The sequence below is a fragment of the Echinops telfairi genome, unplaced genomic scaffold (assembly GCF_000313985.2).
Source record: "Echinops telfairi isolate 266 unplaced genomic scaffold, ASM31398v2 ScPeMD7_7469;HRSCAF=8507_0, whole genome shotgun sequence".
NCBI classification, from domain to species: domain Eukaryota; kingdom Metazoa; phylum Chordata; class Mammalia; order Afrosoricida; family Tenrecidae; genus Echinops; species Echinops telfairi.
Genome location: NW_022111372.1, coordinates 16,588,157 through 16,602,520, shown reverse-complemented (window position 1 = coordinate 16,602,520; position 14,364 = coordinate 16,588,157). Strand labels below are relative to the sequence as shown.

At 37.7% G+C, this 14,364-nt stretch overlaps 1 non-coding gene across 1 annotated transcript; it reads right to left on the bottom strand.

The window, feature by feature from the left end:
* Positions 1 to 1,183: 1,183 nt before the first annotated feature.
* LOC115873662 lies at positions 1,184 to 1,362 on the bottom strand. The gene has a single exon (XR_004048551.1). It is a non-coding gene; the product is annotated as a small nucleolar RNA SNORA81 (small nucleolar RNA).
* Between the last annotated feature and the right edge of the window lie 13,002 nt (positions 1,363 to 14,364).

Genomic DNA, 14,364 nt, shown 5'->3' with positions numbered 1-14,364 from the left:
GTTTCATGTTGGCTCATTCACTACTTTGTGGCATTTTCTTACCTGCAAGAAAGAGAAATACAAATTGAAACAATGAGATACCATCTCATACTAACATTCTTTGCTAAAGTTTTTTTTAAAAAACAACATAATAAATGCTGCAGAGGATGTGGAGAGATTGGAATGCTCATTTATTTCTGAGCATTGCAGAATTGTATAACCACCATTGAATACAGTACTGCATTTCCTAAAACAAATGCAAATAAAAATAAATTACCATCTGGTTATTTATCTACTTGGTATATACTATTAAGAAATAAAAAAACATAGCACAAATAGGTATATGCACACCCATATTTTTTATAGAAATGTCTCTAATAGCAAAACGTTGGAAACAATTAAAAACCCCATCTGTAGAGGAATGACACATAAACAGTATGGAAAATTATGCATCCTTAAACAAATTAGGAGTCTGTCAAACACTTCATAGCAGGGAAAAATTGGAAGGTATTATACTCAGAAAAGGTAAATATTTACGGCACCATTACTATAAAGGGAGAAAGAAAAATAAAAGTGGTTTTCACAACAATCAAAAAGATTTGGAAGACTACAATGGGGGGAGGAGTTGGGAGGTGAGTGAAGGGACGTGGCGGTGAGGTGGGAAGATACTAGCAGAAGAGAAGAAGAGAAGAGGAAGAGGAACCACATGTCAGGAGCGTGGGCCTAATGAGATACTGTTATTGTTTTGATGAGAGATGGGGCATACAAATACATTTAATATGTTTTTCTTTGCATGTGTTGTTATATTTCACAAATAAGAACAACATTAAAATAAATAAAATTTCAAATACGGAAGGACAAGAGCCTCAAAAGCACTCTAGATTCTTTACCCATCAGACCTAAACACAGGTATGAGTGATTATAAATGGAGGAAAAGTACAATTAAAACTGATTTAATTTTGTGTGTATATGACACACAAGCTAATTTCAAACAAACAATAGAATCAATTCTGCTGTGTTTACCAGCACCTCTCACAGCATATCTGCACAACACCTTTCCTTTTACTTAGCATTGGCTCAATATGCGGATACTGCTTTGCAATTCCATGAAATGTTATCGTTATTTTTTTTTGAATAGCTAAAAAATTAAATGATTTAGCCATTTTGTTTTCAACATTAAAAATGCTCTACTAGTCACTAATAGATTTAGCACACCAAATCTTAAGACAAAGGGCACTGCACATGAAGAAGAGGTCCACCCCAGTCTTTCCAGATCGAATGCAGACTCACTCTTCTTCCTGTGTGTGCGCTGCTAGCATTAGTACAAAAACCAAGACAGTGCCCCAGTTTCTGTAATGTTAGCACATGCTTTTACAAGAAGGAGCTCTCTTTATTAAAGTTAATAAAGTGTTATCTTTATTAAATTTAGGTTTTCCTTTTCCCTCAAACCCAAACAAGTCATAAATCCCTTTATAGTCTGTGTATCTATATGTCATATGGTAATTTTCATTGAAAAAGAACATCTACCTTACAAACTGGCTAGACCAGAGGATGTACATTGGTACAGATAGCAACTGGAAACACAGGGAATCCTGGACAGATTACTCCTTCAGGACAAGTGGTGAGAGAGACAATGCCTGGAGGGTGGAGGGAATGTCGGGTAGAAAGGAGGAACCGATTACAAGAATCTACATATAGCCTCCTCCCTGGGGGGTGGACAGCAGAGAAGAGGGTGGGGGGAGATGTCGGACAGTGTAACACATGACAAAATAATAATAATTATGAATTATGAAGGGTTCATGAGGGAGGGGGTAATGGAGAGGGAGGGGGGAAAAGGAGCAGCCAATATTAAGGGCTTAAGTAGAAGGCAAATGTTTTGAGAAGGATGAGGGCAACAAATGTACATGTGTGCTTGACACAATGCATGGATGTATGGATGGTGATAAGAATTGTAGGAGCCCCCAATAAAATGATTAAAAAAAGAAAAGAGAACATCTGTTTTCCAAAAGATTAAAAATACAGTTCTATGTCATCTACTAGTAAGTAGGTAACTTTCCTCCCCGGATTCAAATTGCTGAGCTTTTATATTAGGAAGAACTGTAATAAGGAACATTTGCAATGGTCTGAGAGTCTGAGAAACAACGTAAAAGGTCAGAGGTAACTGAAGATCATCTCCCTCCACTTAGAAGCAGAAGTTACCAAAGATGTTCTCATCAGAAAGACAAAACAAAAACAGAAGAAAATAACAAGGAGAAAGAGGAGGCATATGAAAGAAATACCTCAATTGTCCTAACATTTTTCTTGATTATTTTATTTAAATATTCTGATATTGATCTTTTACTATGAATTTCTCGCTTTGTATTTGAGCATTTGAAAATCAATTTATTGGCATATAGATCAATTGACATTGATGTACAACTTAATCACTCAACCATATTAAGAAGAGCTGTGCAATCATCATCACAATCAACTTCAGAACATTTTCTTCTTATACTCCTGGCTATCAGCTCTTCATCCTCCCCTCATCCTCCCCTGCCAGACCCTGGGTCATTGTTACTCTCGTTACAGTCTCTATAGATATACCTATTCTATATAGAGAATTCTATATAGGATTCTATATAGAGAAAATCATATGAAACAAAACTAGAAGCAAACAAACAGCAAACCCACAATACTGATTAGACAAAACATAGCAAAACCTCAGTAGAAAAGCAGAAGATATTAAAAATTAAAACAACTTTAAAATGGATCAAAGGGGAGATCAAATGATAAGACATTACATTTTAATGTAATTACATATGCAATAATTGACTTTTCACTGCTGTTTGTCTGAGAGCAAGGCGACTTACCTCCATGGACTAAGTTTAGCGGGAATTCACTGAAGCCTTAATCCACGTGGGAATGCTGCAAATGGATTTAGTCAAATCTAGCTCTCTGAAAACTAGGTACTTAAAATTTCAACTTTGATACTGTGGTAGTTACACAAATCTGTTGTCAAATTGAGTATTAAGAGTGAAGGGGTGGAGTTTAGCCTGTCAATCAGGTACCAGCTTGATGACCTCATTTGGAGACACAAAGGAGATAAATAGTTTGCTGGAAGCAGGACACAGGCTCAGTCCCGGTGAAACAACCTCATTGACAAGCCACAAGGAGACAGCTGATGGAAGCCAGTGCCCTGAGCTGGAGGAACCATGTGGAGACCCCTGCCATCACTGAAATGCTTATAACGCCACTGGATCTACAAGACTTCCCACCCCACTGGCCTGTGATTTTCCTGCATTCGGTGTCATTGCATGTGTTTTGAGTCGGAAGAGGACTTTACAGATTTGCATTGGACATATGGGCTAATATCAGACTTATGGACTTGATCTGGACTGGACTGGGCTGTTTTCTCAATATTCAACTGCCCTTGTATATAAAGCTCTTTCTCATTCACATATGAGTCTCTGTGAATTTGTTTCTCTAGCCTACCCAGACTAACACAGATACAATTCCATACTTAGAATTTGGATTTTATTATTTATGATCTGTAGATCACATAGACTATTGTACTTCTTCTATGTGGACTTAGTTGATACTAAGTGGCTGGTTGCTGTTTTGTTTATTTATTTTCTTTCAAACCATTTTATTAGGACCTAATCCAGACATTGTACAGTTCCACAGTTCAAGCATGCCAAGCAGTGCTGTACAACAGCTGCCACCACCACTTTCTAAACATTTTCTTTTTGGACTCCTTGCTATTAGTTCCCCTTTACCTGCCCCTGCCACCAACCCCACTCATCTTCCCAGCCGTACTCCCCAGTAACCTTTAGTCTAGTTATTTTTTTGATAGGTTCACCCAATCTGGGTTTCATATATCAAAAACTATAGAAAAACACATAACATTGAATCAAGAAAATTCCCAATTACAACAAAATGCAACAGAGATAAACCCCAATGTGAAAAAAAACACAGAAAATATTAAAAACCAGATCAAGCCTGAAGTATATCAAAAGGAAAATCAAATGGCAGTTTTAATTACTCAAGTCAGATTTATCATTTTAATTTACTCTAGTCATCTCTCCGATATTCTGTTTGATAAGCAGGTTATTCCCATTCCTCAAAAATCACTGGAGGTTTATTCTCTGTGTAGATCCTGAAAAACTATTTTGAGCTTCTGCTGTCATCTATTGCCTTCTGCACACCAGAATCTCACAATTTAAACTCTGATACTCTTTCTTCTTTGGGTTTGGATTATATAATTAACAGTCCTTGGGTCATGAATCTTGGTGTGCTTCTTTCATGTGGGCTTACTGAATGTCTTACTTAGCTACCTGCTTGTTTGAAAACAAGCCTTTAAAACTGTAATGCTATTCTTTCCAGTAGCTGGACCCCATTGAATTTCTTCACCACACTTTGTTATTTTACCCATATAACTTGGTTAAAAATGTAGTTAAAAACTAAGTTTTAACTAGTTTAAAACTAAGGTATAACTTAGTCAAAAACTTATGAATATTCTCTGAGTTACTTTTAAATATGCTTTTCCCATACGGAGAAAAATATCATGTCTCGCGTCCTCATAATCCACATGAGGTGACAGTGAGAATTCAAAAGAGTCAGTTTAATGCAGTCGTCAAAGGACGAATTATGGTGTGGTTTCTACCTGAAGGGCAGCTCCTGGACATGAACTCCCAGGGCAGCCTTAGAGAAAGGCCTCAGGTTTTAGTTCAGGGTTTTTTTGTTGGTTTTTGTTTTTGTTTTTTTCCTAACATAAATCAAAAGTGATGGGGCATTGCAATTTCCTCCAAACTAAATTTATCTTGGAAGGGAGACAAAACAGGGATGACTTATGAACTGAAGGACATTTTCCATTATATTCCAAGCATAAGTAAACAAAGAATGAAACAAAAAATATGTATGCCCTCTTAACAAACCTTAGGGAGCTATCGCCATTGGAAGGATTTGCTACTACATGGAAAATGATCAAAATGGATTAGTCCCATGGAACAAAAAAAGCAACCTTATAAGCCCAAGCAACACAATTTTATAGAAATTCCTTAAAAGGAACTTTCAAAATCTCTTTGTTCTAGGTTTATCAGCTTGGGAGCTTAATTTCCTATAAAGCTTTAGAAAGAAAGCAATTTGTGGCACACAGTCTGCTGAGTTCAGATCTCTTAATCATTCTAAATTGTTGGGTTCTGTTTAGAAAGATCTGCTTACAACTGTCATTGTGTAAGAGTAAACACAAGAGCTCTCAGATAGTTCTTTGTGCCTCAGATCTGCCAGACATCATTCATGTCTCATTTTACAGGCAACCTCTTGGTAACACCACAAATTTCTTTTAAAAACCAAACCACAATGCAAGGCACATGTACAAATCTTTGCATGTCTGGGCTTCCCTACAAGGGCATTGGATTTTACTCCCACCACAATTTTTGTTTACAGCTTGCTAGATTTACAGCCTCTTTCCAAACATCTGCCGTCATCTCTCGCTCGCCCTCCATTCCTCCTTCTCTCTCTCAGGAAAAGCACAATATTCTCAATACGAAATAAAGCAGGTATTTTTTCCTAATAAATCTTAAAGGGAGATGTTCTTTCTGTGCTTTTAACAGTGATAAATGGAAAGCTTAAGAATTGAATGCTGGCAAGAGAACTAGGATGTGTGTTCTAGAGCTTTAATATTTTAGGGAGTTCCATTTGCTGCAAACCAGAATAACAGAACTGTGAATCCATCCACGACTCATACTAATTCACTGAGACTGAAATCAGTTCTATTCTTTTTCTGTCTTTTTTTTTTTTTTTTTGCTTCTTCAGGAACATGGACTCTTGGAGCCAAATATAATTTTATGGCTTCATCCCGTAGCACACTCTAATTTTAGACAGAAGTTCCCATATGCAAATCACTATTTCACACTGGCATCCCTTGATGGCACAAAGACTTTAAATTCTGCACTACTGACTGAAAGCTTGGCAGTTCAAACACACCTACAGCTCCCTCAGCAGCCAGGCCTGCAGATCTGCGTTTGAGAGGCCCCACCTGTGAATACCTGTGGTGAAGTTCTGCTACTCTCTATTTGTGGTGACTCCATGCGTTTGAATAAACGTGATGACAATTAACAATAAATCATTCTCACACAGGGAATAGCTGGTATTTCCCTCCTCATAGGCTGATTTCAATAAATTTCCTGTTTTCTGTTGTGCGATGGCCTATTTTCTCAATGTTATATTTCCTAGCATAAGTCCATCATGAGGATCACACAGATTATCAAATGTGGAATGATATTGGAAAATATTATCGATAACCCAAATGCAAGTCACTGCATATTTAAACTTAACAAATAACTGTAGGACACAAATCCAAAAAATACTCAAAGAGTCTTTTACAGATTTTTATAACAATCTGTTCAAACTCTTAACATATTCATCTGCTGACGGAAAGGCTGAGGTTTGAGATGCCCCAGAACACCTCAGAAGAAAGGGCTAGTGATCTACTGTCAAACAAAACAACAAGCTATTGAAACTCTCCGAAAGATGGTTCTGCTCAGGAACCAATGCAGTAGCTAGGGGACAAAGTCAACTCAGCTGTCAATGATCTCATGAAAGGGATCATCCCCAGTAAGATCACTGCCCTCACAAAGCAGATCAAAGAATGATGCTCATGAGTTTTCATAACACAAGAAAAATAACTTTAATCTTACAAATATATTTTAATTATATGTTACATTTCAGTATATTGTACCATGTCTATTGTCCTTAAGTTAGCTCTGAGTCATAGCAATCCTATAGTACAGAGAAAACTGCCTCTTGGGTTTCTGAGTCTATAAATCTTTATTTGAGCAGAAAGTCTCTTGTTTATCCTACGTAGTAGCTGACGAGTTTAAACTGTTGGCCTGGTGATTAGTCACCGAATGTGTAATCCCTCATACCATCAAAGCTCTTTATTGTACCATACCAACGAAACAATGACAACAAACTCACAAACTCACTGCCATTGAATTGATTCTCATTATCAACCCCCTCCAGGACAGAGAAGAATTGCCCGCTAGAGTCTCCAAAAGGATCATCTTCATGGAAGCCACGATTTCATTTTTCACACACTGGTGGATTCAAATTGACAACTTTTGATGAGCAGTTGAGCACGTAACCACTGCAGCATTCCTGTTTTTCTGTTGACTATTACATTAATCATAATATCAATTATAAATGTGTGTGCAATAATACTTAAGAAAAAATGGTCAAGAACTATAGGAATCATTTCTATTTCAACTAAAACTCTAGAGAATGACCCTATTTACTACATCTGACTTATTTGTTTTTTAAATCTTTAAAATACAAACACAAATTGATACTAAGTGTAATTTAATGTTTGGTGGTTCCAATAAGAATACAAAGATTGGGCTTCAGCATTACAATTTTGAACATTTTATCTCATTGCTAAGACAGTAAATATAAATGTGAAAAAAGATCAATTTCATCTCTATTCAAGCATGGTCAAAGTGTAGAAAAAGTAATTGCCTCCTCTAAATGTATTCTTCAAATTCCACTTCTTCTCCTGGAGGTTTTACAGACTTTGGGGATTGCTCATCTCTACTACAAGTTGAAAGTTTCTGTTGTTGCTTTAATAAAATAGTCCTCCAATGTCATCCGAGTGAAGGCAGTGTGGAATAGTTGCCTTGTCCCACCTTTTTGCTTTACTTTATTTTGCCACTAACACTCTCAGAACTCCAAAATCATGATTGAACTACACAAAAATATAATTGAAGAATTATCAGACTGGAAAGTATGCACTTTATGCATAAAAGAGCTTGGAAATGTTGAAAGAGCAGCTTTGCATATTTGTTTTGAATCGTTCTTTTTCACATCACGTGCTCACACATCTGGCTGTCACAGGTTGCCAACATGACACTCGGTGACCAAAACAACACTTTAATCAGATTCTTATCATCATGACGACATCCAACAGAAAAAAATGCAGCATCTTTATTCCAGGGCAATAAATAATGTTGCTGTGTTATGCTGTTGTTCTTATTTCTAAAAATATAGCAGCCCTCACACTCACTGCCGTGCCGTCTATCAGCCTGCACAGCCACCCTGTAGGACCCAGGAAGACCGCCATATAGAGGCTTTCCAAGATGGCCATCTTTACAGAAGATGAGCTGGTGATTCGCAGCCAAACGTGTAATGCCTTCGCATCACGGAGCAACTGATGCGTTTAAATAGTGATCTTTCATTTACAGCTGCGTGTTTCATCACTGAACCACCAGAATTCCTTATAGCAGTCATAAGGGAGGAATCTGCTCTCTGCTTCATGAGTCAAAATCAAGAATATCCTGAAGGTGACAAATTATTTTTCTGTGGGCAGTTTTTTCTCGGTTGCTGACCTCTGGGCTGGTCTTTACTCAGGGATGTTGACAAGATGCCATAGGACCCAAGCTCGTTCAGAGAATACTGAGCGTTTTAGCAGCTGAGACTGCTATCGTTATCACAGTTGTTAAGGGGATTTTTCCCTATCCTCAGATGCTTTATTTTTAACCGTTATTTGTTCATAACACTGATGATCTCTTTTTGGTTGCTAGAAAATCCAAGCTCTTGGTCAGTTTAGATCACCAGGCAGTGACTTGCCTATGCTACAAGGACCAGCTTTCCAACAAAGGAGGTGCTTACAGGATTAGAAAAGAAAGGTGCAAAAGCACTTGTAATCAAGAATTATACTGTTGCAATTTTTATAAAGCCAAGCAACCGGTTAATGCTGATTTCAGTAATTGCTTCTATAGGAGAGAGACAGAGGGAGAGAGAGAGACAGAGAGAGAGAGTCAGAGAGAGAAGACCCCCTTATCCTCTTACAAACAAAGGATATCAATAGGTGGGCTCTAGAATTTAAAACAAAAAAGGCATCTTTAACATGTTGCTTGTTGAAAGAAATAAATATTTCAATTGTGCTTCAGATAAAGAGAAACATTTTCACGTTTCACATAACTGATTAAATCCTTGATTATTTTAGTCAAGAATCAAAATATAAAACCCAATGAGGAAATAAAAAATGTGACCAACTTAGAAACTCCTCAAAACTTTTCTGTCCATTCATTTCAGGCACAAAAGTGTTAAAAGACATTTGCCTTCGTACCAGGAAGCACATTATTCATCTAATACTTATCACTGTATACTGTTTATTGTCTTGCCTGGAGTTGATTTATAAAAGAACCATAGATCACTAAGAAAAAAAATAAAAGAGGAAGTGCAAAATTCATGCCAATTTCTCTTGCCTAAATGTAACAGAAGATGGTTCATTCAAGGTCTTATCCAAAGAGAAGGGTGGGGCTGCCTGCCACAGTCAAGACTCAAAATTTGTTACTGCTTTTTTTCATGATGTGTGGCCCTCTGTCCTAAATCCACATCAGCATTCCAGGCCCCAATAGCTTTAACTATACTATCCCCCATACATCTTTTCCTGAGCCGTCCCATCAGTAAGGAATCTTTATTTGTTTTCTGCTCTAAAAATGAAAAAATAGATAAATGAATGCATAAGTAAGCCAATAAATAAGTCAATAAATAAATAAATAAATAAATAAATCCAAGTCCCTTTTCTAAACTTAATACTTATTCTGCATCTCTCTAAACCATAATTTAGAGTTCTTGGGTGTGCAGTTAATGTATTTTGCAGATTGATGGTTCAACTGCAGACAAAGTTACCACAGAAGAAATTCTGTTAATCTACTTACAATTAATCAAACAATGAAAATCATATGGACCATAGAGTTCTACTCTAACACAAATGGTGTCCCCATGAGTTAAAACTGATTTCGTGGCAACTATTCAGATTTAAACCATTACCCATGATTACTTTGACTTCCAACTACTTACCTGTGTAGTCAACCTATTTCTTTTACTTCTGTGCTTTCCATACTTTTCTCAGAATTTCTCATCCTTTTCTACTGCTCCTTCCTTAAATTCAGTCTCTTCTTTCAGGTTCATCACTATCTCAAATAGTCACCCAATTTTCAATATTAATTCATTTCCATCCTTGTCTCTGACATAAATTTTTTCTCACTATTGCACATTCTTTCCTTTTGGGCAGAATTGCCTAAAACTCCTGTCTATCAAAGAGCCCTGGTGGGACAAATGTTTAAGTGCTCAGATCCTAATTCAAAGGTTGATCATCCTAGCTCATCCAGTGTCTACAAAGGCAAAAGCTCTAGGGATGTGGTACTGTTATGATTGTTGCTGTTTTGGTTGTTGGTAGGTACAATAGAGTTGTTTCCAACCCATAGTGACACAATAGAACAATACCCAGCCCAGTTCTACACCATCTCCACAATCATTACTCTGCTTGAACCTACTATGGTAGTCCCTCTGGCCTTCCATCCCCTGATGGTCTTCCCCTTTTTCACTGACCAAGTATACTTTACCAAGTATAATGTCCTTTTCCAGGGCCTAGACCGGGCATCCTCAAACTACCGCCCGTGGGCCACATGCAGCCCGCCAAGGACATTTATCCGGCCCGCCAAGTGTTTTTGCCCCATTTGTTTGTTTACTTCAAAATAAGATATGTGCGGCGTGCATAGGAATTTGTTCATAGTTGTTGTTTTTTTAACTATAGTCCGGCCCTCCAATGGGTCTGAGATACAGTGAACTGGTCCCCTGTTTAAAAGGTTTGAGAACCCCTGGCCTAGACTCGTCTGTCAATGCCTCAAAGTACATGAGATGTCAATTCACCAGCCCCTCTCCAAGGAGCATTCTGGTGATGCTTCTTTCAGCACAGACTTTCTTGTTCTTCTCGTAGCCTCAGGACCTTCGATAGTCTTCACCAATGCCACAATTCAAAGGAATTGATTCTTCTTCCTTTTACCTTATTCAGTACCTAACTTTCAAATGCATATATGGCGATTGAAAATAACCATGACTTGGGTCAGGCACATCTTACTTTTCAAACGGACATCATTGCACTTCAATAGTTTAGAAGTCCTTGTACAGCAAATTTTCTCAATGCAACATTTTGTTACATTTCTTGATTGGTGCTTCCTGGAGAATCCATTGTGAATGCAAGCAAAATTAAATCCTTGATAACTTTTTTTTTCATTTTTCAAAATGTTGTCTGTTGGTCCAGCTGTCAGGACTTTTCATTTCTTTGCATTGAAGTGTATTCCATATGGAAGGCTGCAGTCTTTGACCTTCATTAACAAGTGCTACAAGTTCTCCTTGCTTTCAGAAAGCAAGGTTGTGACATATGCATATCTCCAGTGGTTAATAAGCATTCCTCTAATCCTGATGCTGCATTCTTCTTCACATAATCCAGATACTCAAATTATATGCTGAGCATAATGACTGAATATATAGTGAAAGGATACAACATCGATGCCAAACATTTTTTATTTTAAACCATGCAGTATTCCCTTATTCTGTTCATCTGACTGCCTTTTGGTCCATGTACAGATTCTGCAAGAGCACAATAAAATGTTCTGGAATTCTTATCTCATTGTTATCCATAATTCATTATGATGCCTTTGCATAGTCAGTAAAAAGCAAGTAAATGTCATTCTGGTATGTCAGCAATAATATCTCATGAAAAGTACTCTTCCTGAATCTGGCTTGAATTTCTGGTAGCTCCTCCTTGTTGGTGTGTGCTTGCAACAATTGTTAAATTATCTTCATGAAAAGTTAAATTTATGTTATATTAATGATATTATTTGATAGTTTCCACATTCTGTTCGAATGGACTGCGAACAACTATGGATTTCTTCCAGTCATTCGATCAGGTAAATGTTTTCCAAATTTCTTGGGATATGCTAGTGAATGCTGGAAGCGATATCACTGACAACTTCAATCTATTTTCCATTTATCATGATGCTACCTATTGGTACAGTTCTGAAGATTTTGATCTTCTTTACATGAGGTGTAACCATGCTGCACACTGCAATCCTTGATCTTCTTCAGCAAGTTTGTCAAGTCTTCCTCACCTTCAACAAGCAAGGTTGTGTCACCTGCACAACACTTTCCTCCAAGCCTGGTGCCAAATTCTTCTTCATGTAATGCACTTTCTCTGATAATTTGCTCAGCATGCAAGTTGAATAAGTGTGATGAAAGGATACCACCCGGATGCATACTTTTGCTGATTTTAAACTGCTCTGTATCCCCTTGTTCTGTGCACACACTGCCTTTTGATCCATGTACAAGTTCTCCAGGAGCACAATGATGTGTTTGGAATCCCAATTCTTCTCAAGGCTGTCAATAGTTTGTTATGACCCACACAGTCGAATGCTTTAGCATAGTGAATAAAACACAAGTAAATATGCTTCTTGTAGTCCCTGCTTTGAACAAAGACCCATCTGACATCAGCAATTATATCCTTTGTTCCATGTGCTCTTCTTAATCAGTCCTGAACATCTGGCAGCTCCCTGTCAGTATACTGCTGCAACCATACTTGGATAATAATCTACCACAAAATTTTACTTGCATGTAATATAAATAATGCTGTTCTGTAATTTGAGCACTCTGCTGTGTCACCTTTCTTTGGAATGGGTACAGATTTGGATCTCTTCCAGTCAATTTGCTGAGTAGCTCTCTTCCAAATTTCCTGGCAAAGATAAGTAAGTGTGTCCAGTACTTCAGCTGGTTGAGACATTTGAATTGTTATTCCATTAATTCCTGGAGTCTTGAGGTTTTTCAATCGTTTTATTAGGGGCTCATACAACACTTATCGCAATCCATACATACATCAATTGTGTAAAGCACATTTGTACATTCATTGCCCTCATCAGTCTCAAAACATTTGCTCTCCACTTAAGCTCCTGGCATCAGGTCCTCATTTTTTTCCCCTCCCTCCCTGCTGCCCCCTTCCTCATGAACCCCTGATAATTTATAAATTATTATTATTTTGTCATGTCTTACACTGTCCGATGTCTCCCTTCACCCACTTTTCTGTTGTCCATCCCTCAGGGAGGAGGTCACATGTAGATCCTTGTAATAGGCTCCCCCTTTCCAACCCTCCTTCCCTCTACATTCCCAGTGTCGCCGCTCCCACCACTGGTCCTGAAGGGATCATCCACCCTGGATTCCCTATGTCTCCAATTCCTATCTGTACCAGTGTACATCCTCCAGTCCAGCCAGACTTGCAAGGTAGAATTTGGATCATGATAGTGGGGGGGGGGGGGGGGGAGGAAGCTTTTAGGAACTAGAGGAAAGTTGTATTTCTCATTGTTGCTACATCGCACCCTGACTGGCTCGTCTCCTCTCTAAGACCCCTCAGTGAGGGGATCTCCAGTGGCCTACAACTCCTCCCATTAGTAGGAGTCTTGTTTTTTACTAGCACTTTCAGTACAGCTTCTTCCTTCAGCACCATTGGTTATTGCTCATATGCTATCCCCCATGAAATGGTGGACTGTGGACTGATCATGTTGGTGCCATGACTCTGTGTATTCTTTCCTTCTTCTTTTGATGCTTTCTAGATAATTTAACATTTTTCCCATAGAATCTTTCAATATTGGAAATTGAGACTTGAAATTTTACATAAATTCTTTCAGTTTAAAATATTATATGCTTGTTCTTCCATTCTGGTTTTCTAACACTAAGTCTTAGTACATTTTATTATAATATTTTACTTTGTATTCTCGAGATGACCTTTGAAATTTTCTGTTCAGCTCTTTGGCTTCATTATTTCTTCAATTTGCATTAGCTACTCTAAAATTAAGAGCAAGTTTAGAAACCTCTTCTAACATCCACTTTGATCTCTTCTTTCTTTCCTTTCTTTTTAATTGCATTTTGCTTTTCCTATGAATGAGGTTCTTGATGTAATCCCATAGCCCAGGAGGTCTTCTGTCATTAGTGTTCCATGCCTAAAATTTGTTCCTGAGATGTTCTCAAAATTCAGGTGTGATAGACTCAAGGTAGTATGTTGGCCATTGTGCACTTGTTTTAATTTTCTTTAGATACAACTCAATTTATATATTAGCATTTATTGTCTGTTCCAGAATCAGCACCTGACCTGATTTTAGCTGTTGATATTGAGCTTTTCCATTGAAAATTACCCACAGAAACAGTCAAATTTACTTTCAAATTGAATGTGAAATCAATATTGGAGGAAGCCTTATTAACTACCTGCAATATGCAAATGACACAACCTTGCTTGGTGCAAGTGAGGAGAAATTGAAACACTTGCTGATGAAGATCAACAATTGCAGCCTTCAGTATGGATTACAACTCAATGATAGGAAGAACAAAATCCTCACAACTGAATCAATAAGTAATATCATGATAAATGAGTAATGGTTGACGTTGTCAATGATTTTTTTGTTCTTGGACCCACAATCCATTCTCATGGAAGGAGCTATCAAGAGACCAAAAGATAGGTTGCATTAGGTAAACTTGCTGCACAAGACCTCATTAGAATATTGAAGACCATGGATGTTACTT